At 32.3% G+C, this 19,808-nt stretch overlaps 1 protein-coding gene across 1 annotated transcript in view; it reads right to left on the reverse strand.

Moving 5' to 3' along the window:
* Positions 1-19,602, reverse strand: part of LOC129222089 (uncharacterized) — a 105,080-nt gene extending 85,478 nt beyond the window's left edge. Inside the window, exon 1 of the mRNA XM_054856521.1 lies at positions 19,418-19,602. The gene's annotated coding sequence lies outside the window, so the exon portion shown is untranslated. The remainder of the gene's footprint in view (positions 1-19,417) is intronic.
* Between the last annotated feature and the right edge of the window lie 206 nt (positions 19,603-19,808).

The following is a 19,808-nucleotide window of genomic DNA, read 5'->3' on the forward strand; positions in this document are numbered from 1 at the left end:
AAGTGAAGTCTATTTTTGTCATAACGCGTTTCGCTTTTGGAAAGTGTTTTGTCTTACTGGATGCCGTTCAAACGATTTCAACGCATTTCATTTTCTGCTGCCCCCATGTATTGCGGAAAGTGTGATAATTACTCTTCGCCATGTTGTATGTTGACACTTAATTCAATCAGAAGATACATAACTTTAACTATTATTTATGTAATTTCATGAAGGATGTTTTGTTAGGAAAACGCTTTTGAACGTCACAAAAACATCGCGAAGAACTAACAAAATAAAAAAGAAGATTGAATTTGCTCCAAGAGTTTCAAGTTTTCGCAAAACTTGCAAACCGGTTTTGAAACAGGGCGTTTTGAAAGATGAGCAAATCGCCGGTATCGGTCCAAAGAAAACGATAGGCAATCCTTGATTACTCAAACTGGAACAATTACAAAAATCTTTTGCAATTGAAGAGCAGTATTATTCAGAAAATGCCACAATTTATACACTAAGCATAAAATTATTTTTCCAGGTGTTTCCAACAAAGATTGTAAAAACTTCAGAAAAAATCACAAATCAGTAAAAATTTTGAATCATTAATTTTATTTATTACCTCATAGTTAATTTTTGGAATACATATACTGTAACCAAGAAATTAAGTTTCAAAAATATAATAAACAATAATAATTGAAGGGATCGGGGCAAGAATATGATCTGCCACATGATTTAAATTTTTCAGTGAATCAATTTCCAAAAAAATTTGTAGAATTTTTCAAACGTATTATTCATTCTATATTCTGAAATACTGAAACCACATATGTTTTTCTGCAAATGACATCATCCACTGTCATGTTTATTTCATTTTTAGCTATGAGATACACAAATTTTAATCGAAAAGTCACTCCTTGTGGCTTGTCACATTTCTGCCTCGAGCAGTTCAATTAAACTTTTTCCAAAAAAAGTGTTCCGTTAAACAACAAACAATAAATGTAAAAGGAAATAAACAACGTTTTTTCGCACAAAATTAGCAAAGGCCATGCTAGGAATGATATTAAAATGATTTATAGAAAAGAACAACAAACAAACAATAAATAAATAACAAAAAGAAAAAAAATCTAAGAAAATTGAGATAACATCTTCCATCTGCTCCACTCGCCGCTACTCAGACGCCAAGGACAACAGAGAACAGAACTTTGACTCGAGGCGAATATTGGTGCAGAAACAATGGCGATTATCGAAGGCACCATTTCCGCGTACGAAAACTAATCGCAAACTTATGCGGCATGAGTCATCCCATGCCACCGAAGAGAAACATTAAATCCTTTTACGCAACACGTTTCGAGATTAATTCCGTGTGTGTATTTTCTCCAGATGCACATGCCGTGTGTGTGCTATGATGCATGGAATACGGTGGATCGAACAGCTGATTGCCGGAGAAATATGGCCAATTGTGTTTGAATTGCATCCGAAGTGTTTCTCTCCTGGTACATGGAACATCGCATTATTGAAAAAGAAATAATCGATGTTACGTCTGATCTGATCAGACGTAAAAATCTTGAAAAAAAACTCAAAAAAAAAAAAAAAAAAATGCAATTTGGTTTATTCCATTGTCCATCAAAGCATCACCAACGTTTAAATAGTCGGGGGAGGGGGGGGGGCAAGCGCTGTCGACCTAATTTGATTTTTATAAAACCATCACTGCCTTTTTTCAAACCAAGACAATCAAACATACAAATTATTCTGTGTTAATCATTATTTTATTTATTTATTGAATATTTTGCATTTCCCTGTTTATTGTTACTTTCTACTCATTTCTGAACGAAGTGCACCATTGCTGCAGAGAAAGAAATGAATATGGGAAAAACAATTTTGACATTTTTGTGTGGACGATAAGAAATTGAGTAAAGAGTCGAAATCCTAACACTTCAGCACAAGTTTCGTGATTTTGATGCGTAGTGCAACTGAGAGGAGCGCAATCAGAATTTATTTATTTGTTTATTTTGGTTTATGAAGATTCTTTTGCATTGACAAAAAGCTGGCTCAGCAGAAGTATCTTCAAACACAGTAAGAAAATTCCCCAGGTAGGGGGGGGGGGCGGAGTCATTGTGGGTACAATGTTCGTCCTACTTATAACCAAAAATAAATCCCGTTAGTCAATTTCATACATACTGCCTAGAGTTGGTATTGAAACAGGCTCCCGAAGAGGATTATATCTTTTGTCTTTGATTTCCTGTTTTAAGCCTGTTATTGCATTTCATTTGTAAGTGCGCCCTTATGCACACATGAGTCTACTAAGGCATAAGGCTCGATGGGATTTGAGGGTTGATCCTACGCCTCCATTCCCTTCTGAGAGTGGGGGCAAGACTGGAACAAATTTTACACTAAATCAAAAAATATCAAATCAATAAAAAGATAATAAAATGTTGCTTTCCCAGGAAACCTAAAACGTAGCTTTGGTTTACAAAATTTGCTTTCTAGACATTGCTGCTGATGAATTTTCTTTTAAATACAATAATAACCACAAACAATGAATCCCTTATTGAGGTCCATGGAAGGTCACTTCCATGAACCTCAATCAAATTACTCCCCCCCCTCCTCCAATGGACGAAAAAAAAATCCTTATTCTACCCATTTTGTCTCACGATTCGGCAAAGTTGATGATAATGTTGCAATTTCTAACGCCAGATGTCTCTTCTCATAAGATGTACGTATGTGTGCTTACGTACATCCCGATGAGAGGTCACTGAGACCTCACAAAATGTTTCGTTGTTCGATAAATTGTGTATGGCGTTTTGGAGATAGTACTGAAATATTGCTCCCCCCCCCCCCCCCAATGATGCCTAATGACTTTCCCCTTTAGATGCAGGTGAGGTGACTATAGTATTTTATCATTCTTGAAGATTCGGAGTTTAATTAGGAAAATTGAGAATCACTCCCAGCAAAACTTTAAGTTCGGGCGCTTCTGTATGCATTACCCGGGTTTTATCACTCGCACAACTCTCGGTTTCATTCGAGAAATGGAGAATATCTCTCCTTCCAAAAATTCAAGTTTGAGCAGGTTTGCAAAAGCTTTTGATCAAATTCTCTGCATTAGAAAGGAAAAAAAACATCCACAAGAGATACTTGCCTTGCAGCATTTACCCAGTATCGACAAACAATCGTACTTAGAATCAAGTTCCAACGGCATCAACGCATACTTCCGCTCATTAACCAGGTCATACAAAATGGAAGGAAAAGAGAATCACTCAGCAGCAGTTTCCTAAAATGTGTGCGATAACACATCTCAAATTGCGACTCCATCTGTACAATAAAACTGTTGTAAACGAACTGTAGAAACGTTGTGATCCCAGAGATAGGAAGCTTAGAAGATCGCTGGGGAAGACAGGAAGCGATTCCGTTTTAAGGGGAAGAAAGGGGCGATTGCTTCCACAGGAAAGGGAAATGCTCCGAGGAAAAGGGTGTGAGAAGATATGGAGAAATACCAAGAATCGTGAACGTGACTCATACTCCGAAGGGGATGCTCGAGATTCCTCCCCAGAAACATTTTATTGGGAGGGTGGTTAGTTGCCTGGATACCAGAAACATAATAATCTACCAGAAACATGAGATAAGGATGAGTCATCCACGATGGGTTTCGAGCACGGATTGCGCGGATGGAATTGATGGAATGTTTGGAGCGAACAGTTGGACTCTTCTTCATCTCACGAAAAATGGAAGAGTAAAGTATATTTGTATGCTTTCAAAAGTTACTTCCGGACTCAAGGACAGGTACAGAAATTTTTCAAGTGGGAGTGATTGTTTTTTAACCTGACTTCGTAAAAAAGAAAATCGATTTACACCTCCGGAGAAGGGGGGGGGGGTGACATTAAATATATATTTAAAACAATATAGAAATCTAGTCAAAGAGATATTCGAACCTTTTTTTTTTCCTTTTTTTCTGTGATAGAGGGACTCTGAAATTTCATTTTAGGAAATTAATTTCGTGAAATTTCTGGAGGAATGTTTTGAAAGAGCCCCCCCCCCCCCACCCCCCAGCTAACATCATCGAAAAATCGTCTAATGTTGCGGTTTTTGGAACTCGAGTTTTTTGGACTTAAATTTTGAAAAATGTCCGGGGGAAGGCCTCCAAACTCCTTCTCCTAACATCACCAAAGATCATCTAAAACTGACTTTTTAAAATTTCGATTCCAAGAAGTTTTCGTGGGGGGGGGGGGAGAGATTAGAACCAGATTTCTTTCCTTAACGTGATATCAAAGATGGCCTACACTTTCGTTTTAGGACCTCAATTCGGAAAAAATACTGCGCTGGGACCCTCAAGGGGCGATTCTTTGTATCCGTCCTTGTCCGGACTAGAAATCTGTTTTCTCCCATCGTTATGTTAAACAGAAAATAATTGCCTTTGAATGTTCATAAGATGAAATTTAGTTCAATTAAATTATAGTCAAGAATAAAATTCGTAAACTAATCATTAGAGCCCCATTCTATACAAACGCATAGGAGATTATATAATGGCATATTTTAGCCCCTTCTGAAATTAGTGTATACAAATGCATATTACTGCACTTTTACAAGATGTTTCTACTTCAACGAGATTCTGCAGAATTTGAAGGGATATTTTCAACTTAAAAAGAAAAAAGGCAATTTTAACAAAAGAAAACCATATTGTGATTAATTGCAAATAAAAAATTAATGTGCATTAAACGATTTGCGTAAATATTTGCTTTATAGCGTACATTTTAGGTATTTCTAGAGCATATAATCTACTAAGCATTCAGGAAAATACACGCGCTTAGTTTTCAATATTGAAATGCTCATATTGTGATCAAACATTATTTTGAATGAAGCAATGCTTCTTCTTCCTGTTAAAATCAATCACAGCGTTTGCTTGTTGGCAATTGATGTAAATATTGTAAGTAAATCCTTCATTTTGCTTTGAAACAGTGCTGTTATCGGGAAAGGAAGGGGAAGGGGGTGCCGTCCTCATAGTTAACAGATTATTTACAGTAAAAATTATGCAAATATGATGTAAATTAGTTCCAACACACTTTCTCTTTTAGTGAGTCTCCCAAATCCCAAGGTCAATTCCCCAATATATTTTTTCTAACTACAGCACTGCTTTCAAAAACAATGATGACAAAGTTACTTCATTATTAAAACATTAGAAAATCCTTCGTCAAGGTATGACGGGTGACAATTGTTTCTACATTTGAACGAAGTCATTGCCTGTTTGGTGATACAGTAAAAACTGTGAAGTTGACCACCCTTGTAAGTTGACCACCTGTCTTAAGTTGGCCGCTTTTTTCAGGCACGGAATTAGCCCTTATCATATAAATCAATCTTTGTAAGTTGACCACCTGTTTAAGTTGACCACTAAAGTAGTGCACCGCAACTGGTCAACTTAGACAGGTTTCACTGTATTTTGAAAGTTGAAATTTTAACCTTAACTCTGGTGAATTAACCTTCAACTCCAGTAGATAACGTTTGTCATTGACCACCTTTTTTCGTTGATTCTTTCTCCAAAAATGAGTCTTACGAGTAAAACAGCTAAGTTACCGGATCCAGTTCAGCCTTGTCAAAATAAAGCATATCCCTGGATGTCAAACATTACCAAAAAATATTATCAAATTATCATGCTATGGCGCGACGAGTTTCATGGAGGATGACGTCAGAACGTTACTCGATGTGTGAATTCGCTATTACACACCTCATACATATATATATATATATATATATATATATATATATATATATATATATATATATATATATATATATATATATATATATATATATATATATATATATATATATATATATATATATGAGGATTTGTTGAATAACTGATAGCATTTTCCTGTGTTCAAAATAAAAAGGGGGGAAATTTATGTTTCTAAATTTTAAGAAATGCTGAATGACAGAACGTTCGCCTAATAAAATCTCTGCAAACGAACGGAGATCCTCACTTTTGTTAAAAAGAGAGAACTCGCTGATTCACCCGCAGTGAAGTGAATTGCACTGAGTGGAGCGAGATTTTTGCAAGCAAGATGAATGTGAACCCCACTATAACGTTTTACAACATTCTTTGCCTCTTTGTCGAGAGGATGATGTGGAAAACAAGAAATCAAAACAGAGGAATACTGAAGAAGTAATTTAAAGAAATAAAGAAACACGATAAACGTTTATCTACGCTACATTGGCTGGTTCGCAGGCGGCGTGTTTCAGGCGAGCTTTGAAAATATGAAAGAGCACATATCTTATCAAAATGATAACAAAGGTTACAAAACTAACCCCAGCAATTGAGATGGTTATTGCCAACAGAGCTTGAAATCCATTTCTAAAGATAAGAACCATTTTGTATGCGATGCTGTTCCATCGGATTTCAATTGACTCAACAGGGATAATATTTAAAAAAAATAGTTTTAGAAAATAGATATCCTAAAGAAGAAATTTACTCCAAAGAAATATTAAAAGTAAAACTTTCTACATTAATATTCAGAAGAAACTACTTTTTTACACCTAACATACGAATTGTTAATTACAGTAGGTATCTTTTACAGAAATATAAAATTTAACCTCATTGTTTTGCTAAAAAAAACTTATAAAGTAGAGGAGAATCTAAAAACACCCGGTAATTCAAAAAAATCTCAACAAATATTAGTCACACTTTTAAAAATTGAATTAATTATTAATCTGTGTCGTCAACAGAGGCCATTTTGTGTAAAATAAAATTTTCTTAAGTGCACAAATAATTTTCAAAATCTGCATATACAAAGTTTGGGAAGAAAAAAAAAGACTGCGCAGCCACTCGAAAAACTAATGCACAGTATATTCGAAAATGATTATAAAAAAATAATTAATCATCATTCTTTCATAATTATTAATATTTTGATCATAAAAACAGAAAACCATATCCATGATGACATATATAATTAATACCTTTCTATTTTATGATTCAAATGTGTTCTAAAATAATTATACCACCAGGACGACACTGCTTTTAAATTGGTTAATTTTTTGGTTTAAGCAAGTTATTTGGAACTTAATTTTGCATTAAAGTGCACAAGGAAACTGGGTGCATTTTAAATTAATTTTAGGTCAAAAAATAGTTGCAATAAATTTAGATGAAATAATGATAATAAAAATTAATATAAGTTTGATTATACAATTTTCTTCAGGCACTTGTTCAGAAATGTTTTTTAGGAAAGTTCACTTTTTATTGTTATTTAATTTTTAGTTATCCATTGTAAATTTCAGTCACGTTTGCAAAAAAAAAAAAAAAAAAAAAACAACTTATAAAGTTTTGTTTTTTCAAAAAAAAAACCTGGTTTCAGATTAAAATATAAATAAATAAATCAGAAGAAAAAAAAAAGAGAATTGAACTACTAGAATATAAAGGCAGAATTTAAAATAAATTTAAAAAAAAAACTTGAAGTTTGCTTTTTAAGTTAATAATTGCTGTTTAAGGTCATTATGGGATAAAAAAAGTCCTCTGCACAACTTAATGGCATAAGAAATGAATATGTAAATTTTAGTTCTTTTTATGTCAATGTTTTTCTGAAATTTTTATAATATTCTTAACCAGGGAGCAGTGAAGGTAAAGGGTGACATTGGCGGTTAAACTTCCCCTCTAGATTTTAAGCTTTATAGAGGTAATCCTATAATTATAAACATACTTGTAAGCACTTATGACCAACTCCTCTTTCCTTTTCTAGAGAAAACTTTTGTGATGCTAGTGCTACTGTTTTTACCAACACAACCCTTATCTATCATGACAAGCATTTAAACTACATCAAAACAAAGCAAAAAAAAAAAATAGTTCAAAATAAAAGCTTCCAAGTGTTTTAATACTTTCTAACATAATTTTAGAATGTATACTAGTTTATCTAATATAATGTCAGCCTCGCTTAATTGGGTAAAGGGTAAATGAATACCCCGCTTATACGAATAAAACCTCCCAGAACCGAATATTTCCATATAGATACAATGTTAAAAAAGATGGCCGCTTGATCGAATAATATTGATCAGCTTTTGCAAATACTCTGCTGCAGGAAAAATTTTCAAAGTACAGTAGATCCTCGTTTTATGCAGGGGTTACGTTCCACGGAAATCGAAACCATGTAAATTGAGACCTAATAAAAGTATTAAAAAAAGGGGTAGGTTCTGTAGATTAAAAAAATACTTCATTCTAGGCTAGTTCCATGCCAAAGTACACCCAATGGTCAACTTTTAAAACAAGCTTTATTTAAAATGTTTTTTCATTTTTTTATAGTAATAGATTGAATTTCACATTACCTATGCAAAAATTGCTTTTTATGTTCTACATCTGGTAACAAACTAGCATCAAAAAAGACATTTGCAAACATGTGTTGCTGCACGCAAAGCTCATCATTTTCATAAGGATCTTTTTCACATGTTTGATAAGTTGATGTGTATTATGTTAGTATTTTTTAAAAGTGTTTTTCAAGTTCTTTCAGGATGCATACTAATTTTTTCCAATAATAACTTAAACATAGTCAAATTTTGCATTTTTGAATAAGCCTGATGCATGTAGTGTGAGTCACACAAAATATAGAAATTTTATTTTTATTAAAATAATGCTTATAGTTTCAGTTCCAATACTTTTTATTTTCTTTCTATAACTTAATATCAATACTTTTTCACAATTCATCTATATACATAAATGGCTACTTCTGTATGTATGTCCGAGGTAGTGATGTAAAATACCCGGGTATTTATTTTTAGGGGTATATACCCGGGTAAATACCCGCCAAAATGGGTACTTACCTGGGTATTTATATTCAACTAAAATACTTTTCAGTATGTATTCCACTATGCATAACCAACCATATATAAAACAATAAATTTTTGCCCAAAAATTGTATTTTGATCAAATATTTAAAGAATTATAGTGTGAAACAACTCAGCAATTTACTATGATATTCACATTAAATGTATTGGATATGCCTATTCAATGTTGATAGCCAAATTTCAGGTATAATAACCCATTCTATAAAAAGTAAAAAGCTTAACTGGTTACAAAAAAAAAAAAGCAAACATCAATTTTTTAAGGTTCTAGTCTTTTTTAACCTAATAATATATCCCTGCATGACATCAAAATGTAACGAAATGTCAATAAAAATAGTTTGAATAAATTTTCATAGTTTGAAGTACCTGGGAGCAAATGCAAATGAGCAAGGCAACAGAAAACAATATTTTGATTTATTTATTTATTTATTATTATTATTATTTTGCTTATTAATGTGAAAACTGTTTCTATATTTGTCACGTTATCACTTAAACAGCAATAAAATAAATAACATCATAGTCTTAATAACTTTTCAGTTTACTCTTCCAAACATCCTTCATGCTTATTTTTTTTTTTCATTTTGGATATGACTAACCTAGATTGTGATTTTGAAATCTTAAAGTTCATCATTGAATTGCTTATACTTCACCAATTATGACATTAAAAAGAAGGATTCTTTGGTTCACGATATGTTTCTTTCATAATTTCATCAAGTCTTTCAATAAAAAATATTATGAACTGTTTAATACACACTATGTATGCAGGGCTGTGGAGTTAGAGTCGGAGTCGGACTGATTTTGGGGTAAAGGAGTTGGAGTCAAAGTCGTTAGAAAACATGCCGACTCCGGGCTTCTTTTTTTCTTTCCTTTTCACCGATTCTCCTTGCATTTTTTAAAAACTGACTACCAATTGGTTCGATTACATGTATAAAAAGATACTAATGAGAAAATAACTGCCATTGTGGCAATCAGCTAGCTTGAATGTTTACCGAACTTTCTGTAGCCATCCCCTAGTTTGCTTGCTTTTTAACTTAACTAATAGCAACTGTCAGCAAACGGTTTTGCTGCCTAGCATTTTCAAGTAATCACTTTCAAATGAAAATAGAAATATAGTGTTTTGTTCGATCTCAGTTATAAAATAGTAAAAGAAACGTAACAAATTAGTGAGTCGAGGCCCGTAGCTAAGGTTGAAACGTTTAAGGGTGATCGGCAAATTCAAAGAAGTTCTGGCGCGAAGAAGTTCTGGCGAAGATTATTTCATCGAATACAAAAGATTCGATGAAATAATCTAATGTTTTTTTCTTCATTAAGACTATTTCTATAAGCTTGGTTCTCACTTAAAAGTACGGAACAAAATAAGTGTAAATGATTTCTTTATTACAACACTCAATAATTGCAGTTAATCTTAAAGTCTTCATATTAAGGTTAATTCTAAAAGAGCCAATAAAATTTAAATTAAAAACTTAGCGAAGTAGAAATATAGATATTGTAAAAGCTATTAGTACAAATTTGTATACCGACGTATTTTGTGTAAAATTAGCTCCTGACGTATATGTGCCCTATTTTCGTTGAAACTTTATTGATGAAATATAATTTAAAATACAGTGGCTCCCAAAAGTGTTCGTACACTTGGAAATTTTTTAGTAAAACCAAAATAACTCAAAGCTGAATTCGAACATAAAGTCCAATATTTTTTCACATCATTCCTATGTCATTCTAAATATAACCCATTGGTTTTTTCCAAAATATTGACGGATCTTCTTTTTGAAATGGGTCAGAAAACAAAGAGACAGAGAAATAACACGCCACAAAAGTCATCGTACACTTAAATATTTTCGAATAAATTCATGATTAAAATTATCATATGCCGTTTTATTAATATTTTTGCATTGTGTTGACCCTTATAAGTCATTTGGCTTTAATTTTTGGTTTATTTATTCCATAATATATTGCTTATTACTGTAAAATGGCTGGTATTCGTAAAAAACCGCAAACACCATTCAAAATTTGAATTTTTTTTCCCACAGTAGTGGTAAATTGGTTTGAAATTTCTCTAAATTAGTTAATTTATTTGTTTGTATAGTAAAGTGCTTGATAAAATGCTTTACAGAAAGGAATCGGACCGAAAACAAGGTAAGAAAAGATCAACCGGCAAAGTTGACAAAACGTGATCGTAGATTTAAAGTTAAAAAATTTATGAAAAATACACATTTTAGTACTGTAAAAGTTTCTGCAGAGTAAAATGAAACATTTTACATTTACTTTTCACCTAAAATTGTTCGCCAAGTTCTTTGATTAGCTGGATTAAATGGGACCTCTTCCCGCAGAAATTTTCTTGTTCGTGCGAAAAACAGAAAGCTTACGCTTTTCGTCCCAAATCAATGATAAATAAGCTAAAAACAGTTTAGAATCATGTCTTACTTAAAGATAAAAATTAATTTAACATTTTTGGTTAAATTGTTGTATAACTGTAAGTAGAAGAAAAAATTAGGAACTTAATCTTAAGAACTTAGTTGGATCAGTTAATCAGGACGGCGAAGGTGTTTTAGTGTGAAGGTGCATATCAGCATCAGGACTTGGTAGTTTGTAATTTTTTGATGAAATAATGAATCATGCTGTTCCTTTAAATATTTTAAAAACCAATTTTGAACTCTTAGCCAAAAATTTGGTTATTGAAAACAACTTTGTTTTTTATCAAGGTAACGATAAGAAGCACACGGTTTTCAACGTTTGCGTCTAGTGCCTCGAAAATTGTCCTAAAATTTAGAAAATACCCCCTCAATCTCCAGATTGTAACTTAATGTAACGTATTTAGAGATATCTGGAGGCTAGATTACGAAAATAGGGCTTTAAAACGAAAATAGAGCTAGAAATAGTAATACTCGAAGTGTGGTATAACACTTACTCAGAAATTACGCTAAAAAAAGAAAGAAAAATAATGAAATCTATTCCCAGATGTTTAAAAGGTGTTATGAATACTGTATGATATTCTACTAATTAATAACTTAATCAAAAGTTAGATTAGTCAATAATATATAGACATTTTATAAAGTGTACGAAGACTTTTGTGAGATAAAATTTCCGGCACTTTTCGGTTTTTTATTTTTAAAAAATTAAGTTTTAATATTTTTTAAATATTTTTCATGCAGTTTTGTTAAAAATTGATCATAGATCTTATAATTAAATACCTATTCCGAAATATTAATTCTAACCAATGATTTGGGGCCTATTTCGTTGAAAGTCGTAGGTGTACGAAGACTTTCGGGAGCCACTGTATATTCGCGAAAACTTTCAAAATTAAAATATTTATATTTTTCATAAACTCTGAAATTAACTTTGGGCCTAAATTGATAACAATAACTACACCCATCTGTCATCTACCAGATGGGTGTCACCCGGGGGAAACCAACCCCTCTCAAGAACTTGGATTTAGAAAAAAAGTTTTTTTTCTCTCAAGATACAGCTTTCAAAAATTGAAAGCACACAATTTGATCAATATCTGTTTGTTAAACATTAAAGGGGGGCAAATTACAGATAATCCTTTTCAAATTTTTTAAAAGGGACTTTTAAGTCATCTCACTTTTTAACTCGTAACTATTGGGAAATTTGATTTTTAAATTGAATTTCTAACGTTGTATTCGTCTTGGGTTTACAATAAAGAACAAAATTCGAAATTTTCATTAAAAAGAATTAATATTTCAATCTCTGTTTAGAGGTTTTCCCCCTTCCCCTGAAGGGAGAGAGGGAGTTGAAGAAATACAATTAAAAAAATCCGGAGTCGGAGTCAGAGTCTGGCGTTTCAAAATCCAGGAGTCGGAGTCGGCGATTTTCCTTCCGACTCCGCAGCCCTGTATGTATGTATCAGTTTTACCAATTATTTCATATTTAAGATTTTTAAAAAAAATCCTCATTCACTTTTTGCATTTTTTTGTAAAATACCCAGTTTTTGGGTATTTACTCCGGCCTTGGGTAAATATCTGGGTAAATACCCAAAAAGTATTTACCTACCCGCTGGGTATTTACCCGATCCACATCACTAGTCCGGGGTAAACTTCAAAATTACTGAATGGATTTTAACCATTTTTCCCCATAGATAGCTACATTATCAGGAAGCAACTTAGGCTATAATATATTCCTAAAAAACTTAGTTTAAAAAAGTTATGAAGGAAAACAGTAAATTTCATGTAATTTCCCCATTAAATGATTAAGTATAAAACCCATTGTTACAAAAATTTGTTGCCTAACAGCAGCAATATTAATAGTAATCATAATGAAAATTTTGAATCAAGGGTTCTCCGAAGCAAACATGAGTTTAAAGTCATTTAAACATTTGGAAATTCTACTTTTTGCACACTTAGGGAAACATAGTAGAAAGTTTTTTTTTTTTTTTCTTTTTGCATGTGTGTACTATTTAATTAAATAAAGCGCACTGTTTGTTTAGTGATCTTTGTTTTTGTTAGATCATATTTTGGAAATTCTTCAATTTTTTATATGCTTAAATTCATGCTTCCATTTCTAAATGAATACTCGTTCGTTCTTTATACTTATTGCTATTTTACTTTTATGGGTAAGGAAGAAGCTCACTTTTTAATCACGTCAAAGCAGTGTGTTTTGAGTTCTTTCAGTTAAAACAGAAAACGAAAAAAAAGTAGAGATTGCAAGTAGTTTTAATTGAGAAAAAAAACTTCAATAAAAAAAACCTTTTTATTAAATCTAGACCCACTGATAACATTTAGGATAATTATGTAAAAGCAAAGTGAAGAAAGAAAAAATTAAAGTAAAAACAGGGGTCTGGCCAGAGGATATTTGGGTCCGTTAACGGACCCTTCACAAAAATCCGATCACCCAAAACGGACCTTTCACAAAATACCGATCAAACAAAACGGACCTTTCACAAAATACCGATTAAACAAAACAGACCCTTCACAAAATTCTGATAAACAAGATCGGATCTGTCACATTGTTTATTGAAAGAGCAAATCTGAAAGCAAAATAACGCATATTTCTGTGTATAAACCGATAATTTTTGGAACCTTTTTTTAAGTCAAATTAGAGGGATCAGCTTATACAAAATCGGCTAATTTTGGAAAAAAAAAAAAAAAAATCGGCACTCTTGGGATGCTCCTGCAAGCGATAAATAATTGCTACTGCCAAATAAATATAATGGTTGTTTGTTTTATCACAGCTAATTAGCAGCGGTGTTTTTGTAAACTTTTCTGAAAAGGCATTGGTAAGCACTTTTCTCCGCTCATGATTTAATAAACAATAATAATATATATCTGCAAAATGAACTTAGAACTGCAAAAGGATAGTAAGGGTGAGGAAAAAATATGATCGCTTCAGATAGTGTTACCAACTTCAAAATTATCACCACTTAGCGTCTGGGTTGAACCTTTATAATGACTTGATTAGAAAATATTCTCATCATTTTGCCAGCTTGTCAATATTTGCGTTTTTACGGTGCGGTGCGATGTTTAATTGTTATTTGGGGAGAAAATTATATGGGTTTTGATTTTTCGATGCTGAAAAGGATGATTAACTTTAAATAAACTCTTTTAATTACAGTTTTTTTTTCTTTAGATGTCTACATTTTGAAAAATGCAATCTTTTAACATCCGATATGATAATCATACTTTGTTCTTTTTTCAAGCTAACTTCGCTTTATTAGGATTCAAATAAATGAAAAGTCTCTTTATTTCTGTTAGAACTCTCATTTCAAATTTTTAAAGCAAAATTCTATTTTCTGTTATGAGTCAAAAATTAAAATGCTAAATAGATGGTTGATTTTATTTTATTTTTTGGGTCACTTGTGTCCACAGATATTAATGATATGTTTATCATAGGACTCTAAAATGCAATTTTAAAATAATTTTATCAAAAATATTTCTTTTACAAGCCGTTTTTATACTTTTGATGCCTTCACTTTGAGATTTGCGATCTCTTTGCATCCGCTATGGGAATCCGATTTTTCGAATTTTTAATGATTATTACGCTTTGTTAAGAGGTAAACAATTGAAATATCTTTTTATTTTTGTTAAAATCACGGAATTTATAAGTTTTAAACGAAATTCTGTGCTTTTTAAGAGTGTCTTGGGTCAAAAAGTTGAATGCTGAACCCTATTCTGAATTTTATTTTATTTATTTATATTTTTGTTATACAATTATTTTAAGTACTGTACAGAAATATATCTAGTATAATTTAACATAACGCAGAATGGTAGATAAATATTGATACTTGAAAGAGCGATGCCCCCCCCCCCCGCCAAATATCAGAAAAAAAAATCCAGAATGATTTTCTCGACGTAGAAGAGGAAAACACTCAACTTTAAGTTTAATTGATGCAGTTTGTGCCATCTCTAAATTCTAAAATTTCGTTTGAACATTTTTTTTTTTTTTTTTTGCGAAATTTTTTGATTTTTCACAAAATTATTTGATTTTTCACAAAAAACGAACCCTGTGAAAAATCCTGGACAGACCCCTGGTAAAAAGTTAGGGGCCCTGAAGAAAGTTGCATAGGGGCCCATGAATCCTGTTGATGGTCTTGATCACAACTGTTGTTGTTAAAAGTAGTTTGTATTTATTATTATTATTCCAAGTGTTACATTTAATTTGAATCATGCATTTGTATTAAAACTGGTCTACTTATATAAAAAACAAAAAAATCATAAATCCTGGTTTAAAAAGTACATAATATCTGAAAAAATATATATCATGAATCGAGAATAGAACTTCTTTCCAACTGGGTTTGACCTGAAATTAGCATTAATATAAAAATTAAATTTTTTTAATTGCACATAAAGCAGAACAAAGAGTCTTTTTAAACTCCCTGTAAAAAAAATCTCAGGCTTCCAAACATAATAACATTATAGTTTCTTTTCTTAGTTCTCATTTATAGTTCTTTATGTCTTGGTAAAACAAAAAAAAATCTAATCAAAACTATTAATCAAGTTCAACAAGTTTATGGTAACCAGTAACCACAGAGCTGGCCTTAGCAAATATGGACCCTATTGGATAATTCTGGCGGAGCTTCTGTCTTTGACGACACCAGAAGTAGAGGAGTTGCAGGGAAAAGGGGAGAAATTTTTCGAAATTGAAGTTGAACAATACAGTTTTAATACAAAGATGAGGCTGTGGGTAGGAAGGGGGGAGGTGTTGGAGGAAAGATAAATCGCCCACAGTTCCCGGAAGAATTTGCAAAACTGAGGTCTAAAATCCTACAACTGTTTATTCTGATAAAATTTAAATTTTGAAAACCGATTTAAAATTCTAAGAAAAGCAAATAAAACTCTAACCCTCTTACTTCTGTAGGCATATGTATGCCCCTAATTGACTATCTTGAGTGTATAAAATGTACGGTTTTTAGAAGATAATGCACTTTATTTGAACTGCCCAGGGTTTACAGAAGAAGAATTTCAACAAGTACCTACTATCTATCGTACAACGCTTCTACCACTGAGACTATTCTCACGACTTTAAAATGCAATAGAATGACCTTGAAATGAATGTCCCCTTTCTTTTACTCCAATACACCACATATTACCTGCATGAAAATTGGAATTTCAGAAGTATGCGCAGTCAGGGCTTGTTGGAACGGTTTATAATTTTAATACTACAAATATTTATTATCTAATTTATGACCAACAAATAGCACCTGTAGTCCTACAAATCCTACGATGAAATTACATGGCACAGTTACCATTGAATAAATTTCAGAAACAAATTTCATTGCTATTTTCTCAGTGCTGAACAATTTTTTCCAACTTAATTTTTTCAAACGCTTTTCATTAAGAGAATGGAGTAATAAATTGAACTCCTCTCCTAAAGTAAGTCATTTTAGTTAGAACCTAATTATTTGTAGTTTCTTTTATTTTTTGTCATAAAGAAAAATATATGACAGCATTTCTTCAGACCAAGCACTAATGTTATGTTGGTCCACTTTTAGAAAAGTAACAAAAAAGAGAAAACTTTCAGTTAAAAATTGTTAATTTAATGTTCTAATATGTTACATTAATCCTGAAACTTTTTTTTTCATACTAAACACTTAAAAAAAGAACACAAGTTTTAAAATATTGGATAATATTTATCGTTAAAATTGTTACAGAAGTTGTTTTTGTAATGCTGTTCAATGTACTGCAGACCGGGCACATTGGTCCACTTCACAAAGTTAGTTTAAAAATTTAATAAATTGAACATTTTCAAAAAAAAAAATTGGGATGACGAGAAATATTTAATGAAACTCATGGTAGTCAATCAAACTGCTCATTCAATATTTTGGTTAGATGAAAAATTAAAAGTAGAAAAGAGAACCAACTTGCTCAACTCCTTCTATTATCTTTTGCGTTACACTGCCACCAGTGAAACTACTCCTATATCCCATGACTCTTCATTTCATAATTTTCTGGGACAGGTAAGAGCAGGGACAAAGTGTACGAATTCAAAGCATTTTATAGGAACCCCTCTACCCCCCCCCCCCCCCCCCCGCCCCTGATTGCTATACTGTTTAAGGCCAGAGGCGCACTAAATGGGAGGTCACTGTGACCTTCTAAAAATTTCCTTATTCGGCAAATTTTGTCTGACGTTTCCACAAATATATCATCACTCGGCAAAATTTGGAGCTCCATTTAGCAAATTGAGGATTTCCCGCCTTCCAAAAAATTAAAGTTTGGGGCCCCCCTGCTGAAGGTGTGAAAAGTTTGTCAACATATATTATGCACCTGATTTCTATCGTGCAAAGAAACTCAAACAACAAGGACAATGGTTTCACAATGAAAGATTAAGGAGGCTATTAGGGATTAAGTAACAAGGGTGTGCTCTTATCAATTTTGCTATGTTGCAGTGATTTCCCTACGAAAGCAGAAATTAACAATTATACTTCACTTTCACGATTTCGATACTTCAACTGAACTTAAGTTAAGGACAAGAGACAAGGTTAAAACAAGAACAACATTTATTAAAAATTGGTTAAAACATTTTGTTAAGGTTAAATGCCTGCCATGAAAAAACAAGCCTTGACCGTCACAACACCAGCAGTTTTATACATTGCAAACACACTGTAGTCACAAAAAAGTTAATGAATTAAAAAAAGTTAACTTGCATAAACAACATGAATTAACATGAAAACAGAATTCCTGAATAGGAAATTTTCAAATCCAACACTCATTGTATCTCGTGAGCCACGGAACACATGTAAAATTGGGAAAAGATGGAAAAGGAAAGAAAATTACAAAATGAGAATTGTTGCAATCATTATTTTATATGTTTATTTATTTTATCCATACAAAGTTCCCATCTGTTTTTAAGAATGGCTATTCCACAGTATCCTATTGGACAAATGTACAGGGTCTGATTACTGAATAGGCCCACTAGGCCATGGCCTAGGTTCCCCGCTCTTTAGGGGCCTCCAAATGGCAAAAACTTTTTATGCAATGGCTAAAATTGTATGGTTTGACTACAAAGGGGCCCCGAAAAGCTAGGGCCTCATGACATATTAATCGGGCCCTGAAAATGTAGAGCATGAGACATTTTTGCCGTATTTTTTTTTTTTTAATTTGATGTTTGATTAATACTTTATTTCAATCTGAGTTTGTGTTTTGGTAAAACAAATTCGAAACAAAATAATGTGCTAATCAAACAGTAAATTAAATAGTTATGGCAAAAAAAGTCATGTTAAGGACTCTACTAACTGTCCAAAACTACTGTGAAATGACCCAGAAACCAGTTTCCCACTATTTGACTCAAAGTTACGCAACAATCTTAAACACAGAATGAAGATGATCGGTCTTTTGATTCTTTCTGACACATTTTTCAAGTCGAAACAAATCAACTGGCCACATGAAAAAGCATGGCGGTCCAAATATGGCTTTCAGACCATAGAATGCACACCACTGGTATACATAATGCATACTACCAGATAAATATTATACAAGATTCCAAAACTCAAGAATGGGAAATGTCGACTTTAAACAATTTAATTACCAATTTATACCATCATATGTTTTGTACATGAAGCACATTTGCTATTCTATGCAATTTGAAGCTTAAAAGTTTTGCATTATAAGCTGATTTATATTGGACTGAACAAAAAATTAGCTCTTAGTGAGATTTAAATATTCTCTATCACAAAACAAATTACTATTTACACATGTTTTATTACAGCTCTCAAATGTTTTAAGCAGTTAATTGGACACACAGATCCTTGTGCAATGTAAGCACAATAATGTTATTTATTTACGAATGCTCAAAATATTTAGCATGCATTAAAAAAAGGGATGTCAAAAATTGTAAACAAACATTTTTAGAATTGTGTGAGATCAAGTATTTTAAATTCTTCCTTCACACATGAAATTAAACCTAAACAAGGAAACAAGGAACATGACATTTTAAAGCCGAAGCAATAGTTCATCGCAATCACTTTTTCTGATCGTAAAAATTGTGCAGCGAGTTCAATGCAATATCCATATTTTTTTTTTAGATTTTTTTTAACGAAAAAACACTTTTGAACTGTTAACATAATATACACGCTTACTTGCAAAATTTGTTTTATCGAAAACTTATTTAAAAGGATAATAAATGAAAACAAAGTTAGCAAAATTCCTACAGATGGTACCTATAAGTGGATATTTGTAAAATTACTAACCTGACAAACACAGCAATTTCAATCGTAGTGCAAATAAACAAACGATCATCGTTGGTAGTTACTGAAAGATAGTGGTGCTAAAAAGTGGAATTTATTTTAAGATTTGCAGAGTTATCAGTTAACTTTCAAATTTATATTCAGCCTCTTATTAACGAATCTATACAAGCCGATATAACTTTCACGGATTGAACGTACTCATGCTCGTAATATTTCTTTGATGACGTCGAATGCTGAGGGGGTTGCTGTGTAAAATTTGTTATTTCGCCAATCGCGCCAAATTTGAAATGGCTCTTGTGGGATTTCGTCTGACTGCTGAAATTCTTCTTTCGCATGCTAACCAACTGGTTTGGTTTTGGTTTCAACAACATACAGAGAGCCTACTGATTTTGTA

The sequence above is a fragment of the Uloborus diversus genome, chromosome 5, assembly GCF_026930045.1.
Source record: "Uloborus diversus isolate 005 chromosome 5, Udiv.v.3.1, whole genome shotgun sequence".
Lineage (NCBI taxonomy): Eukaryota > Metazoa > Arthropoda > Arachnida > Araneae > Uloboridae > Uloborus > Uloborus diversus.